This window comes from Pseudopodoces humilis, chromosome 5 (assembly GCF_049639895.1).
Source record: "Pseudopodoces humilis isolate 2021_Gansu_Grassland_sample_001 chromosome 5, ASM4963989v1, whole genome shotgun sequence".
Lineage (NCBI taxonomy): Eukaryota > Metazoa > Chordata > Aves > Passeriformes > Paridae > Pseudopodoces > Pseudopodoces humilis.
The window spans coordinates 54,766,191-54,790,865 of NC_142204.1; positions in this window are offsets into that span (position 1 = coordinate 54,766,191).

The window sequence follows — 24,675 nt, forward strand, 5'->3', positions numbered from 1 at the left end:
AGACACTACAGGTGCAATAGTTTATTCTGTATCCAGAGCACTGAGAACTGCCAGAAAAACATTTCAAAAGAAATGGATAACACTACCACAAAGAAATGCCCATGCTAACTTTAGACCAGGAAACCAGGGACTGGGGAACATGTAGCAAGGGTGCCTGGCTTTGTAGTGTACAAACTTGCAAATTGGAAAGAGTCAGCTTCTGAGAACTGAGAAGGTCAGATTCTAGTTGTGGCTTTGACACTTCAGACACAAGTTTGCCTTCATGCAGCCAGCTCAGTCTTTGCATGATATTCTCAGAAACCTTCAGGAAACTTTGGAAAGGATGGAGATATATTTGTCAGTGCAAACTCATATGCATGTGGCACTTGGGGATATGTTTTATTAGTGGATAGCAATGGTAGGGCTTGATGAGCTTAGAGGTCCTTTCCAACCTTAATGATTCTACGTTTCTATAAAGAACACATTGACCATTGTTTTAAGTCTTACATCATGAAAATTAAACTTAAAATCTGGATTCATTGCAATTAAAAAAATCATTATAATCAAAAAATTGTTGTGTTTGTTCTGTGAAGAACAAACACGATTATTTGACTGAAAGAACAGCCTGAACTTCTGCTGTATTTACTTAATTTTTTTCTGTAACACTTTTCTGCACTGTTTGATAGATACAAACATTAACCCTGCTGTGATCACAATTAATCAAATTCCTATTTTGTCTGACATATAACACAGTTCCTGCTCTCTGTCAGAAAACCTCCAATTCAGAAAACTCTTATACCAAGGTCTGAAATATTGTATAAAAATAAAAGTTACAAAGTGAAAGCTGAGACTTATCAGTGTAATAAAGATCTGCATAACAAAGCATTCAAAGTCATCAGGGATATTCTGACAAGGCATGGAAATGATAAAGAGGCATGAAGAGCAGAACATCCTTACTCACCTCAATGTCTAAAAGGAATGAGGGAACATTAGGCCTGCACTTGCCAACAAATTTTGTAGGTGAAAAGTCAGTGAAAGGTCTCACTGGGCTGTTGGAGCAAGATTCCTATAAGACCAGTCATACCTCTCATTTGAAGAGAAATAGTTTCCCAGGTATGTTACCAGTATTCACTTTAATTTTCATGCTTGTGGAAAATGCAGGAAAGATACAAAAAGGATCACAGGGTCTTTCAGCTGTTATGAAAAAAGCTGCTAATTATTAATGAAATATGACCCCAATTGTCTTATTCAAGAGAAAAGAAACTGAAAATCATCACATATCACAAAGGAAGAACTACCTTCTTTATCTATTTGTAATTTCTTCATGACAAATTATAAATCTGCTCTTTTAAACAAATTTATTAAAAAAGAAGGAAGAGGTGAAAGAACATAAGAGAGAACTCATAGTTCTTTCTTTTGATTGTTAAGAGGGGAAATCATTCATTTCACAGAAAGATATAACTTCATGTTAATATGACTATACAAGTGTACAACTGGTATGAGCAAAACCACAATCTGTCCCTGTAAATCAAGCTGAGACTGTTTATTAACCCTGTTTGCTTGGAGCATTTTTCTTTCAAAATTCATAACTCCCTTAGCACTCAAGGCACTCCAGAAAAATGGGCTTGTCTGTAAGTATACTGAAAATTTGTCTAAAAGTGAGGTTTGAGGAATAGAAAATGTCCAAATGAGAAATTTGAATTTATGAAGTCTTTGTCCAGATTTTATTTGACAATTTCTATGCTAGTGAGTAGTAGCAAAATACAAAGATAGTAAACTGATGTGGTATTATTCCCTAGGCAGCTCAGAGGTGAGATAACATCACTCAAGATATGACTCATGGAATGATATCCATATATGACCCATGGAAATATATTTGATGCTGTTTGTGATGGGAATGAAATGTCACAGTTTATGAGTTTCTACCCCTTTTACCCCACAGTTTCTATTTACTCTATCATTGCCCTACAGCATCATGTGTATTATTCAATAGATAGAAAAATAATTGAAAAATTAAGAGGTTTTCTGCGCACATTATGTTGGATGACATTAAGAAGCATTTTCCAGTGTAACTGAACCATTGTAATTCTATTAACCTCTTTATGTTCTTGAAGTTTGAAAATAATGGGTCTGTAAGAACTCCATAACCACTTTTACATATGTAAATTACAGTTGTTTCTTGGATATTTTTGCCTGTTTTAAATATCACAAACTTTCAAAGTTGTCATCTCCCTCTGCTACTAGTTCTTCCAGATAACCACAAGTAATTTTACTTTCATTTGTGGGTATGAAAATCAGACACGATAAACAAAATTGAGATCTTTGCTGCACTATATTTATAAATCCTTATTTATATTTTTTATTATGTGATGAAACTGTTAATTTAATCCAAATCCCCTTGAAGGCCCCAAGCCAAACTTTAAAATGTTGATGAGAACATTTCCTGACTATAGGTAAGGATCTTGTCCTCTATGCTCCTTTTGCTGCCAGTTCAGAAAGCTGACAGTGATTCTTCTCCTTTTAACATTTTAACATGTGCCTACTTTTTAATTATTATGGAAGAAAAAGAAAACCCCAAAATAAATCAGGTTTCATAAAATTAAGCCATAGAGAGGAACTCTCATTAAACCTTAAGGGGCAGTAATGGTATTCCTCAATACTTTCAAAAGAATCATTGCCCAGACACCAACAAACGGAACATGTAACTTCTAAAATCTCTCATTTTTCATCTTATTAAAAGATATTACAGAGGATATATTTCCTCAGAATACCTAACACCAGTGTTTGACTGACTGTGTTTGATATATGAGGGATCTTTTTCATATCTAGGACAAGAAAGCTTGGAGATAAATATGGTCTTCAACAAACTATATAGAATATATAGATATATAGAATATACTTACATTATGGAAGAATTATACAATATATACATAGACCTTTATGCATTTAACTTTTGTGTACCCATAGGCACATGTACTGGCCTGAGTTTAAAATCAGAGTTGAGCTAGATGCAGTTGGACACCTTCTGTCAGGAATTATGATGGCTCAGCAAGTCTCCTAGAGCAGGACAAAGGACAGAAGCTATATGGAACAGAGAGAATACTTATTTGGAAATCATAATCTGGAAATTTACTTGAAGCACACTAAGAAAAAATACATATGAGAAGCTGCAATGCTCTGGCTTTGCTTAAATGCAAAATTTTGCAGGGTAGTAAAGGGACAGAGAAAGATGTGCTCAGTAAGTTCTACCTCTTCATCCTGGGCTGATTTGTCAAGAGCCCCCTGACACCTCAGATCTGATGGTGGGGCCATTACACAGATGCTTCCTTTGCTCCTGCAAAGTGAGCAGAACAGCTTGAAAACCCCTTAGGCAGAATAACAGCCACGACATTTGCCTTGACCAACTCTGCTTAGCATGGGCTACTGATGTACAGGGAGCTGAGCATGCCTGGAGGGAGTGTTTCTAGGACAGCCTGGTGGTTTCTAGCTGCCTGTGCTTCCCAGGCCTCCTGCAGTGGTTATTGTAACCAAGCCACATGTTTAATGTGAGCCCATCCACCATAATAGCCACTTTTCAAAATTGTTTATACCTCTGGTTTATACAACATTCTGCGTCAGTGAGTATCACCATTTAGTCAGGCATCATGCGGGGGAAAAATATGTTTAATTTTTTTGTTTTGTTCTTGCTCATTTAGTCCCGGCTACAAAAGACTATAATACAGCTCTGAAAGTGATGCTGAATGGGAGGCCAGCAACCTCTCTGAGAAACAGAGGACTGAAGGTGGTTGTCACAATTCCAGTGAGATTTCCAAAGGTCTGTTTGTGCTCTTACATTTATTTGAATCAATTTCAGGCACTTAATTAGAGCAGAAAGAATCTGATATCCATATTGAAAACATGAACCAGAAAACTTAAAACTTTCCATTTACACCCATTTCCATTTACTCCAATTTCTGCTTTGGAAATTTCTTTGCCTTTATATAAATATCACAATTTGTCATAGATTGTACCTGAATGAAATACAGCGTACAGTGAGGATATTTTTGCTGGCATATCTATGCTATCATTATTCAGCTAGGATAGTGATGTTGCTTAGTGAAGTGATTTTTAATGTGCAGAATTTATTTAGCTATGTGGGCATAAATTTAGCATATAGACTAGGCTTTGCTTTAATTTCTTTTTTCTTTTGTTTTGCTTCATTTAGCTCATATTTCCTCTTAATTTACCTAAACTAAACTAAAATAAGCCTTATGTACACTGGAAAAAAAAAAAAAGTATATCTACTGGTTTAACCAGTTAAAAGAAAAAATACTAAATTAAACAAGGATATATCTTTGTAAAGCACACAGCAAAACATCCAAAAAATAATTACAATAGGGATAACTTTGTAAAATGTGCCATGAACACAGTATAGAAGAAATCAGAAGAAAGCTCTGAAGAAATGTAGAGAACTCAATTTTGTGGGAGGCTGTTTGTTCTCCTTCTATGTTAAGCACATGAAAGAAATCTAAACATTGAAGCAGTGCAGTGAGTCAGGTCTGGAGAGGTGCTGACATGAGGCACTGGGACTGCAGGCCATATAGAGAGTGTGCTGTCACAGAAAGGACCAGGGGAACAGGACACGCTGGGGGGAGGACTGAGGCTTGACAAACTCATATTCCTCCTCTTGCATATCTATCAGCGGTAGCTTTTGATCTTGCTTTTGCTGAGTTTGCAAAGATATTCCCTGTCAGGCTTTAACACTGTACCATTATCTGTTTTAAAGACTCATCTCCACTCCCACTGCTTTCTTCCACAATGCTGGACTTGCTGCTATAATTACTGTAACAACTGTCTGTGTCACAAGTGGTTTCTGTAAGTTTGCATAGAATTTAGCCAAAATGAGGCTTTGATACTTCTTGAGGTCATTAATATATCACAAATAAAGAACATAATCAAATATTTATGTGGCTATTCCTTTACATGTTAAATTTTATTTTATTTTATTTATTTTATTTTATTTTATTATTTTATTTTATTTTATTTATTTTATTTTATTTATTTTATTTTATTTTTAATAAGATCTTTGAGCCTCAATTTCTACCTTTAGTAAGATCACTCCAACATCTTTCTGGAGGGCAGCAGCTTTTTGACCTCTTGTGAAAAGCAGCCAGGGAAAAAGCAGTGTTTCACCCAGAGAACTCTGACTGTGATTTTAGACCAGAGGGATATGTGAGGAACAGGTTAACTATAAGTATTGACAGAATTAGATAAAAATTCCCTTTATGTATCCTAAGATTTTTTTTCCATAGTAGGCATTATTACACCATGGCAAAACAAACTGTAGTATTGTAGGACAGTCAAATAATGGACAATTTGTTCTTGGTTTTTGTTCTTCAAGAATGGTTGTTCAGACGTCTGTCACAGACTGCTCCTTTCATATCTGTCCAGTAAAAATACAGGGCTTTTCAAGGGTGTTGGAGATTTAGGAAGTTTCTATAAACACTAGGGATTATATTTCTATAGTAAAATTGCCTAACTCTCTAATTAAAAAGCTAATTTAAACCAAATGTGTGCACTTTTGCCTTGAAAAATAAAGTACTTCTTTAGTGCTTTCTTTACTCTCCAAGTTAGCTGAGATATTTTCATGAGTTAATGACTTACTTTTGCTATTATAACAACTGAATTGCTTGTCCTTCAACCACCTTGAAGTACACAAACAGGTATTAGCTTGCGTTAGTCATTAGCAACACATCAGTTTAGTCCTTTTGTGCCGCACTGAAATAGAGGTATTGGGACATTATTATGGGCTTTGAATTTTACTGATTTATGTAATTCTGTGGAAACTGGAGATTACTTGTCATACCATGTATATTTGGTAACACTTTGCTTTCATGAATTAATGAAAAAAGAAAAAAATAAAACAACTGCATTGTGTCTTCAAACATATGAAATCTCTGCTCTGTGCCCACATTATTAGGCATACATGCAGCATGCAAAATACCTGCACCATTATTTATGACCTTCAGAAATGCTGATACAACAGCATATATTCAGAGTACAAAACCACCCCTTTTCTGTTGGACTCTTTGACAGAAGAATTATAAACATAATGACTATGTACACACTTGATAAGGACGCCATTATGCCATTTATACTAATATATGATTATATCAGCATAAACACTGCTTTCAAAGCATACAGAGCACAAGACACACCTACAAAAATCTTGCAAATAAGACTTTTGTCAATGTACAGCTGCCTGCACTGTAGGGTACGTGTGCTCTGCTGTTTCCTGTCCTTCCCTGTCCTTCCCTGTTCCATGTCATTGATTCAAGAGGTACTGAGGCACAGACTGTGTCATGGGTCAGTACCTGAGTGTTGAACACCTATTTTAAAGTACAGATGGGTCCCAGACAGGTTCTCAGATCTTAAAGCAAATGCAAGGGAGGGGCTTTCACTTCTCAGAGTTTCCTTCCTTCTTCCTCCAAAGTTTTGAAGTACTTTTTTGATAGTTACAGCTCATTTTGCTTCTGCTATGTTTTTGTTGTCAGAAACATGGAACCGTGTGATTAATACCATTCTTTTTTAGTTCCTTTTAGAAATGGAGTTCATATCTTGAATATTTACAGAATATCAATGTCCATCCTATTTATCTTCAGTACTACAAAAAAGATTAACAAACTAAAGAAAAAAACAAAGAAAATCTGCATATGCTATAGGCATTCACCAACCAATTACATAAAGCTGTCTTGTTATCTTGGCCCAAGAGATGAGGAAATGGGCTTTGTACCATGGGGTACATGTGAATGAAATACCTGCTAGTGCAATTATTTTGTTGTTCTTGAAAAACATTTTCCCTCTTTACTTGGTTTATATATAATTTTCAATTTGATTTCTTTTTTTGTTTAGCTTAGTTAATTTAGGCATGTACAACTGTAAGAAATCTCTCCACTCAGTGAATCCAATCATCTTCCCTGACTTTGAGCCTTGGTTGCACTATACATATTGTAAACCTTTTTCTTTTATTGTTTTTATATAATTATTATGATGAAATATTGGTTTGGATGTGTTTGTTTCACTCCCTAGGGTTTATTTCTCTTGTATTTCAACAGTTCAGTAATCTTAAGGTTATTTTGGTGATACTAAGCAACTGACAATCTTCATTTCCTACTTTAGGGTAGACTCAAAGTCCCTTAATAGTTCTCATAGCAAGATCCAATATTATTATTTCATGCTCAAATATGTATAATAAAAGAATTGTACAGCTCACTGGTGTTGTATGGAATTCCTCGTCAAATGTAAATAATTATTGCCTTCAAATTTCAAAGACCATTGCAGTTGCTTCTTCAGTCTCAATTCTAAATAGACTGAGGCACAGTGTCTTCTTTGAAGATGTTGCTGATTTCTAATTCTGTACAGACTATCACCTCCTTAGCATTCCTGTAATCCTTGCACTCTCCTTCTTTTTTTAATTTTTTTTAATATTGTGGACATTCCAATGACTATTATTCCACTATGTATTAGTTCTATAATACTTTCACTGAGTAACATTACAAGATTTGTATTGCCTTTCTCAGCTGTAAATATTTATTACTAAATCTGTAGTAGGTGTGCCAATTTGCTTCATTATAAATTATTTTATTTTGCTACATCTAGTAAATATATAACAAGTTTATAACATTATTTATTGGATAACAATGAGCAACTAAATTGAAACTAATGCATTTTGACGTGTATCAGCACCTACGAAAGCATTGTTACTGAACTTCAATTATGCTAATTAAAAAGGTATAGCAGCTCCTTCTAGTACTGATTATACACCATTATATTTATTGTCATATCCCTTGTGCTTGCCCACATTCATGTTTATTTAGTATGGTGGGGATAAGGATGCTGGTGACTGGCATCTCGGGGGAAGCAAGGTGCTGTATCAGTGCATGTACTTATGTGCACACAAGTGCTCACACTATGAAAAGTATCTCAGAGTTTTACTCAGTCCTTTCTGGATGTACCATGGGATACATGTGAATGAAATACACTTTACAGGTTACATTGACCTTCTTTATCTTCCATGAAGCAATTCCGCTTATCCCCTTTCTCATCACCAGCAGCCTCTTCAGAATGGAAAATCTATGGAAATTTGTTCTCTTTTGCCTGTTCCTAATGACCACCCTCAGCAATGATGGGTTTGTGAAGAACATGTAAAGCCATTTATTTATTGGTTTATATATATATATATGCTTTCATGGATAGTAAGAAACTGCCTCAATCCTTTCTAATAGAGCATGCAATCTGTTAAGGTTGCTTCAAATCTTAAGTTAGCTTAAGTTAAACAAAACCTGCCTATTGAAGTATCTAGCTTAGAGAATAGCACAGGGCTACTGAGAAAGCCTTCAGACATAAATAGGGAAAACTGGCCTGTTGGAACTCCCATAGAATAGATGTAATAAGCATTGCTAAACTGATTGGAAGCAATGGTATTTATTTACAGATAATGTATTTTCCCAACTCAGTGACTAAACTCAGAAGGGCAGGAGACAGAGGTGTTTAACAACACTTAAGTTTTTCTGCTATTCTTCGCCATTAATTATTATGATAAAATATACTTTCTAAGGGAAAGAGAAATAGTCAGCCCTTTCTATAAAGGTATTAGGAAAGTAGGAGAAGCATCTGTAATTTTTTTTTTTCAATAAGTTGCCAAGGACAGATAAGATGTTTGCTGCACGAGGGGTGGAAGAAGAAATAAATAAATAAACCCTCAGTAAGAAAGGTTTGTTACCAAATCCTGATTCTAAAAGTTGGAGAAAAATGTAACCTGAGAAAGTATATTTTTTTATTTCTCTCTAAGCCTAGGAGGTCACACTAAATGGAGAAGCATTTTTTAAATATTTTTACAGTACATGGGAAGAAATGTTTCAGTGTAAGGAAGCATTTTTACTAATGTTATTCCAGCCAAAAAAATTAAAGAAATTAGAGAAGTTTTTGGACTCTAGTATCCTTTTTATGATTACTAAAGGTATTCTGAGCCAAAAGCTTGTATGTTTTTGAAGAAGTATCTGTTGGTATAGGAAAAGGCATTATGTGTTCTTAAAAGATATGATTGATGGTAAGTTGGAAACAATGTGGCTGCAATCCTTCTGTTATAAGTGGCCTATGAAAGTACTCTTTAAAATCTAGAAGCTTCAGCACTCTCAGGGATTCATAAGATAATCTTTTGTTTGTAATCTTTTAGTTGTCATATGCTTAAACATTGGATTCAATATTTCTTCATTAATATTTACCATTAAGTGATTTTTATGAATATGTTGTTGGTTTAAGCTAGTAAAAAAAAAAAAGTAAAAGAAAAATCAGTCATTCTGCCACAAATGTACGAAAACTAAATTATTCTAATATATTGTTATTTTCACTTAAGATTAATTTCACTTGTGTATTTTTCTTACCAAAATGGGATAATTTTGTTTGTTGCTCTAATTCTTCAAAGTGTAGCTCATTTTAGTGTTGGAATGTAGTTGTAAAATGTGCTCTGATCATCCTCCATCTATTTCAGTGTTTATTTTTGCTCCTGCATTCTTGACACATGTTCCTGAAACATTTGACTGGGAGAACATCTGTGTTGATAGTATTAGGAATAGGAATATATTCCCCTTCTCATATCTGAACCACAAGGTCTGCAGATTTCTAGTGAAATAAATAAAATTACCAGCTGGAAAACTCCAGACAATATTATTTGTAGTCTGCTTGCTTCAGTTCATGTTTCAGTGTCATGTAGTTGTGAGAAGGGATAGACTGAGAGTCACCAGAACAGGTCTGTGGGGATAGTGACACTGCACTCTCCAAAGAGAGTTGACTCAGCTAAATCCAGACCAAAGGAATCATCTTTTGTAATAAAGCAAATGTATTTTCCTCATATATTCAGAATTACTAATTCTGGGACTGAATACTTTTGTCTCTATGATTTTCCAGATACAGCTGTTTGAAACATTGGGTTTTGGTCCATCAAAAATAAAAGTGTGGAATTTCATAAAAATGAAAAGAGTGGAATAAGAAAATATTTGGGGTTTATTTTCTTTTTTAATTTCAGTGATTTTACATGGATAAATGACTAATTTATTTTTCCCAATAGCTTTCATTTTAAGGATATTTTGAACACATTTGAAAGCAAATGATTGTTTCAGATTACTGAAATCAAGTATTTGTAATTACCTTTTTTTTCCTGGAAAACTGTCTCAAAACCCCATGTTGGTTTTGGTCAATCATGTGTCCATTTGGGTGACAAAAAAAAAAAAAAATTAGAAGAAAATTCCAAAGTTATACATTAGTCAGGAATACTACCAGAGTCTGTGGGTTTACAAGAAATCTAGAAATTTGCTCCAGGTATGCATCTGCTAAGTCAAGATGTTGGACATTAGGATTGAGAACTGTCTGGGTCAAAATACATTCTTCTTCTTCTTCCCTCTATCAGTTCCCAATAGAAGTGTCTTGCGTTATTTATTCTTACAATATAGAAAAAATGCAAGTTAATTCCAGACTTTTGTTGGTGTAGTTATAGACCATATATTCTGGGACTATGAAGTTATAGTAATGTCAGCTTTGATAAATATGAATGGAAATAGGATGAGGATGTGGATGTCTTTCTTCTTAGTCATTTATAGTTATATAAATATTTCTGTGGTTTTGGAAGAAACAGCTAACTCACTACACCTCTCTCTCTGGATGCAGAGAAGAAATCTTCACCATGTGGAGAACATCCCATTAGCATCAGAAAGGATGTTCTTGCAGAAAATTCCAACCCGTTCCATGTTTCCTCAAAAGACTGATGTTTACAAAACCATTTTTCATGTATTTGTAAAATCAGTGTGTAAGTAATATTTCACTGCAGCTAGGACATATGCTGAGCAAAGTTCATAAGCAAACCAACAAGTGTTACACTTCATTACATCAACAAGTACAGATGCAAAGTTTTCACAAGGCTTCAGACACAATTCATACTTAGCAAACTAAGAAAAAAAATACCTGCAGGAGGACTTGTATAACCACAGTTTTGCTTTATTTTGCTTCTATTATGCTAAGTAGTCTTATATAAAATGTTATTTCTATTTATAAGCTTTTCTGTGTTTTTTCTTAGAGTGTTATTCGTGTAATTTGTAATTTGTGTTAGTACTTCATAATGAAAATCTACTCTTAATCATTAATTCCAGGAGAAAATAATAATAATTTACATCATGTATTGCTTCTACTGAATTAAGTACAGTTTAAAGAAATTAATCTTAGTTATTTTGTTTATGAAATTTTCTTTATGATGAAAATTCTTCATTCATCTGCTCAGAAACCACACAAAAATACCCAAACAAACAAACAAACACATTTTAGTGTCTTAATCAAGAGAAAATTTTGTTTATATCATTTTCTTGTTCCAGGTCTTTTTGGTAACTGCCTACAAAAAAAATCTATAATTTAAGAAATAAAAAAATTATACAGAAGTCTATATTTCATTACCTTATAATTTTCACTCAATATTTTTTGTCCTTTATTTTTACATAGATGCCATTTTCTCATTTAATAAACAGAAAAAACTTTGCACATACATTACACATCATTACATATGTTACAGAACTTAGTACAATGTTAATTTGAAGTATGATTTGTGTCAGAGTTGTGTACAAATATTTTCACAGGGAATTTTTTTCAGTTTCATTCTGTTTTCTTAAAGCTGGCATATAAGTGTATGTTGGTAGCTGCAGATACAGTTAGAACTATACTGAGGTTCTTGTTTATGTGATTATATTACCAGCAACAGCAAAAATAACTGGCTTTATACTGGTAATTGTCATCCTGGCCCTTACTGGACTTAATAATGGGAATAAATATTTTTTAACTATTTAATATTTAACTCTAGTTAAGGGCAGCCCCCTCTTCTACCCTGGGTATTTATATGGGTTTATGGAGTGGGGCTAGGGTGCTCTGTGCCTTACAACTGAATCCAAATATCCTGTAGCAGTCACAGCTCTCTGAGGTTCAAAGAACCTGACTAATTTCTAATATGCAATGTACGTGACTAGTGAACAGAAAATTAGGAGCAAAATAGGGGTAGAATTTTTTGAGAGTGTGGACAGAGCCAAAAGACTGCAGGCTGTTGGTATTCTCTTCTGGCAAGAAACAGGCAGCTGAACTCTAAATATAACCAGGCATGCATCCTAACCTGGACTGTGGGATTCAGATCTCAAAATATATAAAACTTTTGTCATTCTCTTGGAGCAGTCCTTCAAGCAGGGCCCAAGCTCAATCCAGTTCCCCAGTGGGGAATGAAGTTAAGACAACACTCTGTGTGTCCTACAGGGTTTGTGTCCAAAAGCCTGAAGATCTCTTTTGAGTGGACACTTCCTTTGCAGTGTAAGGGAGCTCATCTCTAGAAATTGTCCACAAGGAAAACATCTTCCATCTCTGACAATTACTACACATCACTGAAATAATTGCTACTATGCTGTTCTGCAGCAGTCAAGGGTTTTGCTACTTATACCTGATATAAAATAATGCGTATGGGTATGCAGCTCTCTCAGGGCCTTATGAAGTGCAATCTTTTGTATTTTGCATTCACATGGGCAAAGAAAATTTGTTAATTGCTTCTATTTTAATCAGGCTGTCTCGCTGAGGGATACAAGAGAGATGTGTTTCTTTCTACAGGAGAAAGCTGAGCAGTAACACTTGCACTGATTTCAGAGCCAGGTTGATGTAGTGACTGTGGTGCTGCTCAACAGCTGCAAGTGTTTAACACCAGTCCAGCACCCCTCTGACACACATTAAATGACTGAATGACTAAATGTGGGTCAGTCGACTGGGATAACAGGAATAATGGAATCATTGCAGAATTTCTGTTCCCTGCTTTTAAATAAGTGTCTTGGTTTCACTTCTGTCTGCCACAAAAGGCAAGTGGCTTTCTTTGTTATCACATGTTTATTTCCATGCTGACAGGGTACACGTACAACTCCCTCAATGATGGTCAGAGAATTTAAGTTGCTGGTAAACAAATTCCCTAATGCCCTTTGTAATAACTTCTGAGATAGTTCTTTATGTGATGGAAATAAATAATTAAGATTAGTTCTATGATACCAGAATATCTCTGTGGCTTTGGACAGTTACAGCAATTTCTTCAGTTCCTAATTTCCCTATGCAGACTGGTACTGAATTCAGCAATCCTTTTACTGGCCAGGACTGAAGCACCTTAATCCTCTGTAATACTTAAAAAGTGCTGTTGTTGAGGTTGTTTGGTTTTTATACCTATGGTTCTTCAATGCTCTTTCTAGATACTCTAATGGTTATTTTATTTACATTTTACAGTTCCATGATCTGAGTGTATGTTCAATGTGATCAAGGTGATCATCACGTTGGGTAGTGATTTTCATTGGTTGATCTAGGTAGGGAAGAGCAAAGAATTTAGCAGAATTTTCTATTTAGCATTACTCAGTGAAGCATAAATGCAGTCTTCTCACATGATACAGCAAAAGTTCAGGGCTATGCAGGATCTGTTCCTTCTCTCTCCCAGTGTGACAGATGCCATAAACTCATCCAGATCTTATCAAGCACCATGGTGTTAATATTTTTTTTGACTATTTATCTTTAGATAGAACTTGTACATTTTATATTTTTGGGTTTTTTTTTTTTTTGTTTCATTGGTAATAAAAAATTGGAAACCTCTAGAGATTTAAATATATCAATATTTCCACTATAATTAGAAAATCCATTAGATTTACCTTCAGGGTGTGGAGTCCATTTTCTACTGTGAGACCTCACTAGTTTTGGAAAGTGTCTCTAATATTTAAAAAAAAAAAAAAAGTGCAGCTTGTGACATTGTAACACTCAAATAAAATTGTTTCAACAGAGGTATGTAAGATGATTTTCATCATGAAGACACTTGTGTTTTTGCCATCACCACAATTATTATCTTGCCATGTTTTACAATAGAACTGGAGAAAGAACAGGATGAGCTAGCCCTGTTCAAGTTCCAAAAGCATACAGAAACAGAAAATGTAGATCAACTCACTATCATTTTATATACATAGCTGTCATGTTAAGCCACCACACTTCAAAGTAGTAAATTACCAAAGCAAATTATGTCAGAACTTGAAAACTATAATAAATTGCTCTTGATACTCTAGACTTCGAAGGCAATATCACAATCTGCAGTTTCTAGCACAGATACTTACTCTGCAATAAAGAGGCAATAGCAAAAGCTCACAGTCTTTTGCTCTTTGGCTTCCTGGAGTTTGGCAGGCTGTTCATCCACCTGACACAATTAATCCCAACAACCAGACAATGTAATAGCAGCAACACGTGAACTTTTTCTGAGAACCACTTTATCATATGTTGCATAAAAATATTTGAGGGGTGGTTGGACTGAAAGTTCAGTTCATGATTGTTTACAATACAGCAAACTTTAGTCTAAACGGAGACTGTGAATAGCTTTGCCATCTGTTGTTTAAAAAAAACAGAAAGAAAAGAAAGAAGAGAAAAATGAGTTCCATTTGCTTCAAACAGCTATGGGGTGGTCAGGCTAGAATACTTGGCACATGAGATGTTTAGAATTAAGAAGAAGTTTACATCTGGTCTCTTATCACAGTGTATTTAACTCATCTGTAGCTGCCTTTGTTATCCCAAGCTCTGAAATCTATTTCTGCCATTCTTTGGGCTTGCTGCAGCTTGTCCTGGCTACCGAGGCAGGGATGTGAAGCTGCCCTGAACTGCCCATGGCTGTGGCAGGCAGCCCAGGCCAGGAGTTTCTGCAAGTATCGCTTCCCCTGCAGACACAGGGGAACACACACTGCCAGAGCTGCCGAGGCAGGCATCCCTGCTCCCAGAACAACAGCAGCAGGACCCCTGCATAACAAATAGGAACAAAGTTCTTAAGTCAAAGTCTCTTTTTTAACTTGTGGGGTTATATTGGTATTTTTAGGCTGTGAGTGGTGTTTGGGTTTTCACCAGAAGCAATTTCGGACATCAATGATCTAGGAGAAGGTGAGCTGCAGTTGCCACTGTCATCAGGAGTGCTGAACTTGGCTGTGCCAACCCAACTGACACCACAGCTGGGGAGGTTTCAGTGGTGGCAGAACCCTACACTCACACAGTCACAATTTGGCCTTAGGAGGGTTGATAAGACATCATTTGCTTTTGTACTGGGAGAAATGCCAGGACTGGAAGACATAAGTAGAACCAAGGTAGATATTTTAGGCTATTGAAAAAGCCTCCTGTGGACTCCTGTCTGAAACCAGTAGTTTGAAAATGTCCATGCAAAAGGTCTCTTACAACTGAATATTTTCACAGATTTTCAGATATATGTGTGTGGGTGAGTCATATCCTACACTTGAGGAAAGTCAGTGCTGCTTGTCTTCCACTGTACTTCATCATTACTGTATTATCAGGAGATTATGGTGAGCATTCAGTATCATATAAATTGGCTAGAATACATAATACACAAGCCTTGCAAAGTTAGCTATCTTTAAATTTACCTGGCTTTTAGGTAATTAGAGGTGTAAAAAAAAAAAATGAATATTCAGTGGTGCAAATGTGCTTGAGACACTTTCTGAAGAAGACTTTTTAATGTAAATCAACAGGCTATTCTAAACAGACCTTTTCCTCAGGTAATAGGTACAATAAAGACAAGTCTTCATTTATCAAATAATTCAAGCATAATATAATAAAAGTTACAACTAAAAGTTTAAACTTTTCATCATATTTTACAGACCTAAGAAAACAGGACACTTATAGAAAATAATAAATTTTGAACTTTGACCAGATATTGAATTTTTGCCATACAGAAATTTCCAGAGACGAAAACTAAGTTTAGTCATTTCCTACCATGAATCTTTTCCCTCCCTCCTCCCCTCCTTTTTTTATTCTCTTACTGGCCTGCCCAGCTATGGTCTAGACTGAAAATGAAATCGAATGATACATGGAGATACAGGTCAACATTTCTAGCTCATTCTTTTTAAGGAAGGATTCTTATGTTTATTCAGATAAGGTTTGGCAAAGTTTCTCTGTATCTCAGCTGAAATAAACTGTCAAATTTATCAGGGTTAGACCAAAACTAACAATCCTGGGCAACAAATATTGAAGAGGTTGAGGGAGCTTCAAATCCCTACAGTGAAATGTTTGTACTTTTGCTCCTGGGAAGTCAGACCATGCTACTGTAGTTCCTTCCCCTCCCCATCTCTGTTAGGGTACATCCATACCTGCTGTGAGGACAGTTAAAATGTGTTATTGTGTGAGAACTCTATAAATGTGGTGCAATTCACACCTAGCTAAAAAAACCCCACTTTGTTGCAATTTTCTTGTAACTGTTGAACATTGAATTGAATGGAGCTACAGCTACTTCCATCGTGTCTTATTTTAAAATAATTTGATCTTGAGGATGGACCATTCCACAGTATCAGACATTCATGGGATCATTTAGTTTGGAAAAGACTTTTAAGACCATTGAGTCCAACCACAAACCTAACACTGCCAAGGGGGAGCTAAACAGACACACTGCAAGAGATTGCCAGTGCAAACAACAGAGGATTTGTTGATCCTAACAAAGGATACAGTAGGATTGCTGTGCATGTCCGGGCTCTGGAGGAAGTCTATGAGCCAAGAAAACAGAGGGATGGCCTCCGTTGCCTGTTGCCCCTCTAAGACAAAAACAGATTTTAGTCTCGGACAGGGCCTTCAAGTAAAATTCAGCACTCATGTATGACAAGGAATCTGAAAGCAATGAGTTAAACACTTTTTATATGCAAACTTAACCCATAAATTAAACCAGGCTTGTCTTTTTATATTATTAATAAAATATATTACTCTGCAATTACTGATTAGCAGCACTTATCCAATATTTGGTGTTGCTAGAACCCAGAATAAAAGTATGTCTGAAACCAAGTTGGGCCAAGGATTTTTGCACTCTTGCTGGATAAGGTCTCTGACTATGTAAGGTGTTCCACAAACTATCCTGTTTGTTTTAAACATTTTATTATTTTCTTAGATAATTTCTAGATAATCTCACCCTTTCCACCCTCTTTTTGACAGTTTGAGTAGGACTTGAGGGATGTCTTAGCCTCAAATGGAAAATATTTGCTGAAAAATCTGTTGAATAATTAAGACATAAACATCACTTTGCTTATCAGCTAGTGTAAAAAGTCATTAATCTTTTAAGTCATTTCAGATATCCAGTGCCAAGAGTAAAATGAAATATTGCCCAAACTTCAAAAAAAAGTAGTTAAGGGTGGCTTGATTTTAAAACTTGCTGTTCTTTTGAAGATGTCATATATGCCTCTACCAAAAAAAGAATATTTTTTTTTTAAAAAAAAAAGAGAAAAATTGAAATACCTGGAATTTTCTTCCTATTTTCAAGTGTCTTGTCTAGGAAGAAAAATTCCTCAAATCATTGTGTAACCTATGTATCATGTATTGCACATAATCACTACCTGCTACAATGCCTTGGCTGGAGCATATTTCTTACCCTTGGGATGAGGGGGTCAGCCATTTACACACAGACTGTGAGTAAATTTCCCAACTATGAACCTCACCCAAGATCTCCAACATATGTTTTAAATTTCCTAGTCAGATTGAGGTTTGTGTTATTGGTGCCTTATATTTTGCTTTCCAACTGGAACAGATAGTCACAGGATAAGAGAAGCCTTAGAATATAATTAACCTCTATCTGTCACTCTCTAGCAAGTGATTGTTCTTAAAACACTTTTTTTTTTTTTAAATCTTTTTCAACTTTCATCTAATTATAGAATTCATACATGTGAGAAGGTGTTCCTATTACTTTTACAGGATTTTTTTCTATTGCCTGGTGTTTGTTTGATCTTGAAATTTATTTTTACATCCAAAACCTTTTTTTTTCCATATAACCACCTAATTTTTAAATTGTTATTCCGTAATCACATGTGCTCATGCAGCTCAAGCAGCTCTATTTTTAATGCTTACTAAAAGAAATCAAATATAGTGCTTTTCAGATGACATTTTGCTTCAAAGCTTTAATTTGAAGTCAATGTATTTCTGGCAACAGCTCTATCATTGGCTGAATTTATGAAATAATTCAGGTGGTGAGCCCAGTGAGAGAAAATGATGCTATCCTATGATATGAAATCTGTGCTTCTGCAGTACTACTATGTTTTACAGAATCATGAAAAAAATGTATGAAGATCATCTAGTCCATCCGCTTGATTTGATCCACTTTTACCTTGGCAATCCTGGCAGATGTTTGTTTAACCTTTTTGTAAAGGCATCCATTGACATCCCCAGCAAACGGCTCTTTATTTATCCAGTGCAAGTGTATGTCCATTTTTATGCATGGGCACACACAAAGGTGTATTGGGTGAAACTTTGGGCCTCTAATATGTGATAGTTAATTTTTAGAATATATTTTCTATGAAAGCAGCAACACCTTAAAAACCAAAGTTCTGACAGATGGTCATTTTATCTGTGTGACAAAAGCAGTGGTTAATAGCTGTATGTTAGTGAAGGAATTAATAAAACAAAATGAAAAAATAAAACAATTCTCCAAAAGAAATTATGCAAAAAGAGCAAGACTGGCATACAATACTGTCCTGTTTTTCATTAGTTTATTAACTAATTAGTTATGTCTGTGTTGACCAGATAGAATGGGGCAGATTCTAATTTGGATTAAGTTGTGTTGGTCAATACATTTAAAATCATTCCTATAACTGTTTCAGCATTTAGGTCTACATATAAAGAGAAAAATTAGTTTTTTTTCATATACCAAATATGTTTCACAGATCTCCTTTTGAAATACTTTGAAATTTAACATATTCATTTATAAAGATGAGCAGTATATTAGTAGTGAGTACATATTAGTAGTGAGTACTGCATTCTTTAGATTATCTCTTTAGAAACAATTTCATGTCATGAATGACTGATAGAGAAATATCAGTAAAACTAAGCAGAGGAAGAGCATCAATAAAAGCAATTATTCCTGTCAAAGCAAGTGGGATTGCTTCTAGTTATTCGTAGTTTAGATTCAATCAGTGCATGTCTAATTTAAAGTCAGACCTTTCTGTTCTGTGCTGTGCTTCTGGACTGTGACTTTCTTTATCAGTTGTGATCATGACAGTGTAAAGAAATAGATGATCATGCCTTACCTAAAACAGACATTTAGTTCTGATTTGTGTTTGCTTACTACTTTGCAAAAGTGACCACTCACAGAAGTGTCTCGAGGAAAATGCAATACAGTTATAGCCTGTATGCTTGTCTCACATTAAGCCAAGAGACTTAAATCAAAAATATTTAATGGAAGACAAGTACAACGAGTCTAATGCTTTAAAGAAAATTCATCTACAACCCTATCTAGAAAAACTCTGGTTTTTATTCCTCTGTATCACAAATCCAGTTGATTGAAACCTACAGCAAGCTCCTGCTAATTTGGAAATGTATTTAACCAGAATATAATTTTGGGTAATGCAAAGCTGGGTGGCTATGGTTGGCCTGAAATTTGTTGTCAGCAGGAAGAAGATTAATTTCATTTACTGTCTTTGTCATGTCTCACTGGCTTCCTGTCTTTTTTGCTTGTTGCTCCCAGTGGGCTGCTGCTGTCACTCTCAATTCACTTTCTACTCAGTTACTTGTTATCTGATGGATCTGTCAACACATTTTCCCAATATGACATTTTCCCCCTCCTGAACTGGAACTATTACCACAAAGTCTACACTATTAGAGGAAAGAGAAAGGAAAGAGAAAAGAAAAGAGAAAGGAAAGAGAGAAAGAGAGAGAGAGAGAGAGAGAGAGAGAGAGAAAGAAAGAAAGAAAGAAAGTAAGAAAGAAAGAAAGAAAGAAAGGAAGAAAGGAAGAAAGGAAGAAAGAAAGAATTACATTTTTATGATTCTACAACAATGCTCCTGTCCAAGAACTCTGGCTGCCTGAGGAAAACTGCCTTTTTCCTTGTATTTTTTTCCATGCAAATGAAAGGAGCAGTGATAAAGTATGAAAGCATGTATTTATAGGCTCCAGACCTTACGTCTCAGTCCCTGCATCTATGAGGAGGCCCAAGAATAACAGGAGTACTCCACGGTGTTCAGAATAATATGGTACATAGACGAGGAATTGTTAAGAGTATGTTTGGAGTATTTTAGCCCGTTTGAAAAGCATTCTAAAATCAGACGATGTGGAGTTTTCTGCCAGCAGTGCTGAGTTTTAATAGGATTAATCTGTAAGGGGACATCTATATTTCAAAACGTTTATCATATGTGTATGTACACATATGATGTCCTGTGGACATGTTGTTTCAATCACATTATCTCTGCCTGACCTGATATAACAGATCTCTCTTTAAGGCAGCTCTGTAGATGCTTAGGGACAAAATGGGAGGACCAGGGTCAGACTGCCTAGCTTCTTCCCCAGGGGAGCAAAGGAAAATCTATTCTATAACTTTATACCCTCTGGCTGCATATAGGGTATGTTTAAGTATTTTGCTAAATTGTCTTTAACAGTTGGGCTAAATGAATGCTATACCATGCCAAGTGACAAAAGGCTATGCTCAGTGGCTGCTCTTAGAGTGTGCAAGGGTCTTAACCTTATAGTTCCTCCTAAGGTTAAGAAAATTTCACAGCTGAGAATGACCTTTTAATGTGTTTAGAAACCATACAGGTTTTGTTATAAAAGTAACTACCAAAAAATACACAGGAACAAAAATTGTGTTATCAGAGTTGTCCATGCCTTGTCATACCCTGCTTTGGTGTAGGACAGAGGCTGTTTACCAAGGCCAGTTTTGGTGAAAGACTCCAACACTGTAGGCTCCCTTGTATTTACAGACTTCCTAAACAGGCAACCCTGAGAAATCTTGAAATTGGCTCCAGGAGATATCTTCCTCTATTGTTGACAACAGCATCAGTCTGTTAATTCTTTACAGTTTTATGTGTCTCCAATGCTGATCAGCAATGTGACATTGATTTCAGGTGTGTTTGTGATTATATTTATTTCAGATTGTCAGAAGATGAGAAACAGTTGAATGATCATACTGAGGTCTAAATCTGGGCAGCAAAGATGACAGTGGGAGAATAGGAGGAATGGGTCAGGGTATAATAATGTTTTCCCATGACCTTCCAATTTTCAAGTAATTTGTGTCATGGGGATATAAAAAATGACCAACAGCTTATGCTTATTTAAAATCAACCCTGAAAAACACTACGGTGTGAGCCCACTCTCTGATCTGCCAGACTTCCTGCTAACAGTATAAAGTTCTCATTTGAGGGTATGCCCACAGATATATCCTGGCAGGATTAAAAGAAAAAAATGGGATTATCATAGAATCATAGCATAGAATGGTGGGAAGGGACCTTAGATATTATCTAGATCCAAACCCTCTTCCATGGCCAGGGACACCTTCCACCAGACCTTGTTGCTCAAAATTCCATCAAGGCTGTCCCGTATCCCACTGAATGGCATCTCTTCCCTCCTTTGCACAAGTCCGGGTAGATGACATAAGTTGCTCTTCTCTTTCCCACCAACACTGTAACCATATCAAAGAAGGCCAACTAAATTTGCCAGACAAAATTTTCCCTTGATGAAGCCATGGTGGCTGTCAAAAATCACCTCCTTTTCCATGTGCCTTAGAATAATTTCCAGGGGATCTACTCTGGCTTGCCAGTCACAGACATCAAAGTCACTGGCTTGTAGTTCCCGAGGTCTCACTTTTTTTTTTTCCTTTTCAAAAATGGGGTTTATTTTTCCCCTTTTCCAGTAAGGAACATCTTTCCTGGATTGCCATAACTTCTCAAATATGATGGATAGTGGCTTAACCACTTAATCTGGCAGTTCCCTTAGGACCCACAGATGTGTCTTATCAGGTCCCATGCATTATGATGGATGCAAACTCGGTGAATCACTTTGAAGGAAGAAAAAAACATATTATCCAGGTGAAGAGTTCAGATGATACTTTGGCTGTTGCATGGGAAGGTCAGTCTCCAAACTTTGTCATTGCCTTCAGCAAGCAGAGTGCTATATCAAGAACATTTATAAAGGGAAAGTTGCGCTGCTAAAATGCAAAGGAAAGTTCTCTCCCCACTCCTGGAGTGAGGGGAATGGCAGTGAGAAAGTCCTTGCACTAATTCTGGAATGTGAGCTTGCAATACATGGCCATTTACAGACAGCTGTAGCAAAAACCCCCTAGCACTACTCTCATAAATTTTTGCTGTTGCCCAAGTCAGCTGGAAATTTTCTGCCTGAAAGTTGAGTTTTACTATTCTTTAAAAACAAACAAATGAACCTCTGGTACCTCTTCAAATAAAAGACAGATGTTTTCTATTACAGCAAAATGGTAGCTTTACTACCATGAAAAAATGCTAGCTTACTTTTTGAAAAATATTAGGTACATTTATCAAAGAGAAACAGATGCTATAACTAATTTGCTTTGTCGGTGTGGTACGGTCCATGCAGTGCCTTTTTCAACATGCATCAAGTACATAAGTACATTCTCAAAGTATCCTGGAAGGTGATGGTAGCTAACAACACCAAATAAATGGAAAAGGAGGTCATTTTTCAGGAAAAAAAGAATAAAGAAGGAGCTAAAATCTAAAGCATTAGTTTTTAAACTAAAGCAGGGAAACTTAAAGTAGAGAAAGAGCATAGTTTGAAATTATTTGACAGATCTGGAAACTTGTGAAATTGGGGTGTGTCCCTTTCTTTCCATTGCTTAATACAAAAGAGTTGATGTTGATAATATTACAGAATATTGCCCTGTGACCAGAACTAAAAGTTATGGGCTTTAATGTACTATTCAGTTTCACTTTTGTAATCTCTGCAATGACTTTAGGTATCATTCATGCTGTTAACCCACACACAAACCAACCACAATGTTCTTTGAATTTATGGTTAACAGACTGTCTTTGCAGAGTTTGAGCAACCAAGCAAACTCATATCATTCTAGTATTTTTCTACAACTGTTTATTAATTTGTTTGCCACTTTCAGTTGCCATCAACAGCATCATTGTCCAGCTGAGTAGACCAGGGATAGGGTGGTAGCTACTTCCTGAAGCTGTATTTTCGTCACACTTGATGCAAGCATCAGGAATCTCTGATCCTATAAGGATGAAGGTTTCATATTCAACAATCATCTAATTCTAGTTTAGGTCACTCTGTAAGAGTTTTCTTTTTTTTTTTTTTTTTTTTTTGCTGCTGTGTTTACTACAGGCAAGAAGAAATGAAATAAAGTATTATTGTGGAAAAGTTTTTGTTGAATCTGTACTGTTTGATATATGAGTAAAATGTATCTTGTAGTAACAGAATTATTTTTAAAATAATTGTTAGGGGATAGAAAGGAAAAATCTACAATATTATCCACAATGACATCTAGAGACAAACGTGAATTTAATTTATTACACATACATTTCCCATATGAAGATCAGGCATTTTCATGCTAGCTAAGTTCTGAGAAGGACTTATGAATAGACTGATCTCAGCTGAATAGCTAGAGTGATTTTCATACAAGGAGTCACACAAACATGATATATATATATATAGATATATGTATATATATGTGTGTGTGTGTGTGTGTGTGTTTATAAATCAGTTTGGGCAGGTTTTATTACCTTCCAACTGGAGAACCAAATTGCTAACAATAAAACATTACACTAGTCTAAAACATTATACTATATGTGTGGCAAACACCACCTTTATTACAAAATTACAATTTAGAATACTTTAAAGCATTTGCATTTTTATTGTGACTGCCAGTTGTAGCCTTTTATCTATAAAACAAATTTCCTCAGACACAATCAGACCTCTTCCCAGAAGTGTCATCACATACTACAAAACCTATTAAAATTTTTTATTTTTAATTTCTTGAACTGCAAAGCTTTGTGGTTTACAAATCTGATATTGCTCGGAAATTCCAAGGCTAGAGGTGACTATAAATAAAATCCCACAGGAAACCTGGAAATATCTTCTTTCCCAGAATGGGAATCTGCACTGGCAGAGTAAAGGGACATGATTTTTCTGTCTTGCACCTTAAGATGGTATATCACTAACTTGTGGTTTGGGGCTGCAACAATTTAAGGAAGTAAGAGGAAGACATTTTTTGCCAACGTGTTTAAAAATATATATGTACGATTAGGAATTTTGGAATTTATTTACAGCCACATAAAAGAGTAATGAGGGAAGAGTACAGATGCAGTAAGTAATGTATAGAATAACAAGAAAAGTATATCTAGCACAATACCAAGATTTATCTTATTTAAATTGTTAACATAAAGTTGTATAAAGGTGGTACTGCTATTCCATCTTTTCGCAAATCAGAGACACTAAAATTTAATGAATAAAAACCACATTCTAGGTGGTTTGGGTTTATTTGGTTGGTTGGTTGGTTGGATTTTCTTGTTTTTAAGAAGTATAAACAATAATTTGCTAATAAAAAGTAAATTGAAAAGTCCACTGTAAGAGAATTCACTGATAACAAAATACTATTTTCCGAATCTCTTCTTTTTCCATTTTCATGTCATGAGTGCAATGGCAACATTACTCTGGAAGCTAGGAAAACATTTGTCATCATGACATTTTTTGGCCCTGGGCAAGTCAGTCAACAGCTCTACTGTGTGCTCAACAGTGGAACAGAGATAATAAAGCTGTATATACACTGTAAATCCCTGAGAGCTGGATTACAGCATCCTGCAGAAGTACTTTCAAAAGGGGATTAAAAAGCTTTGCAATGTGGCCCCGACACTTCTCAAGTAT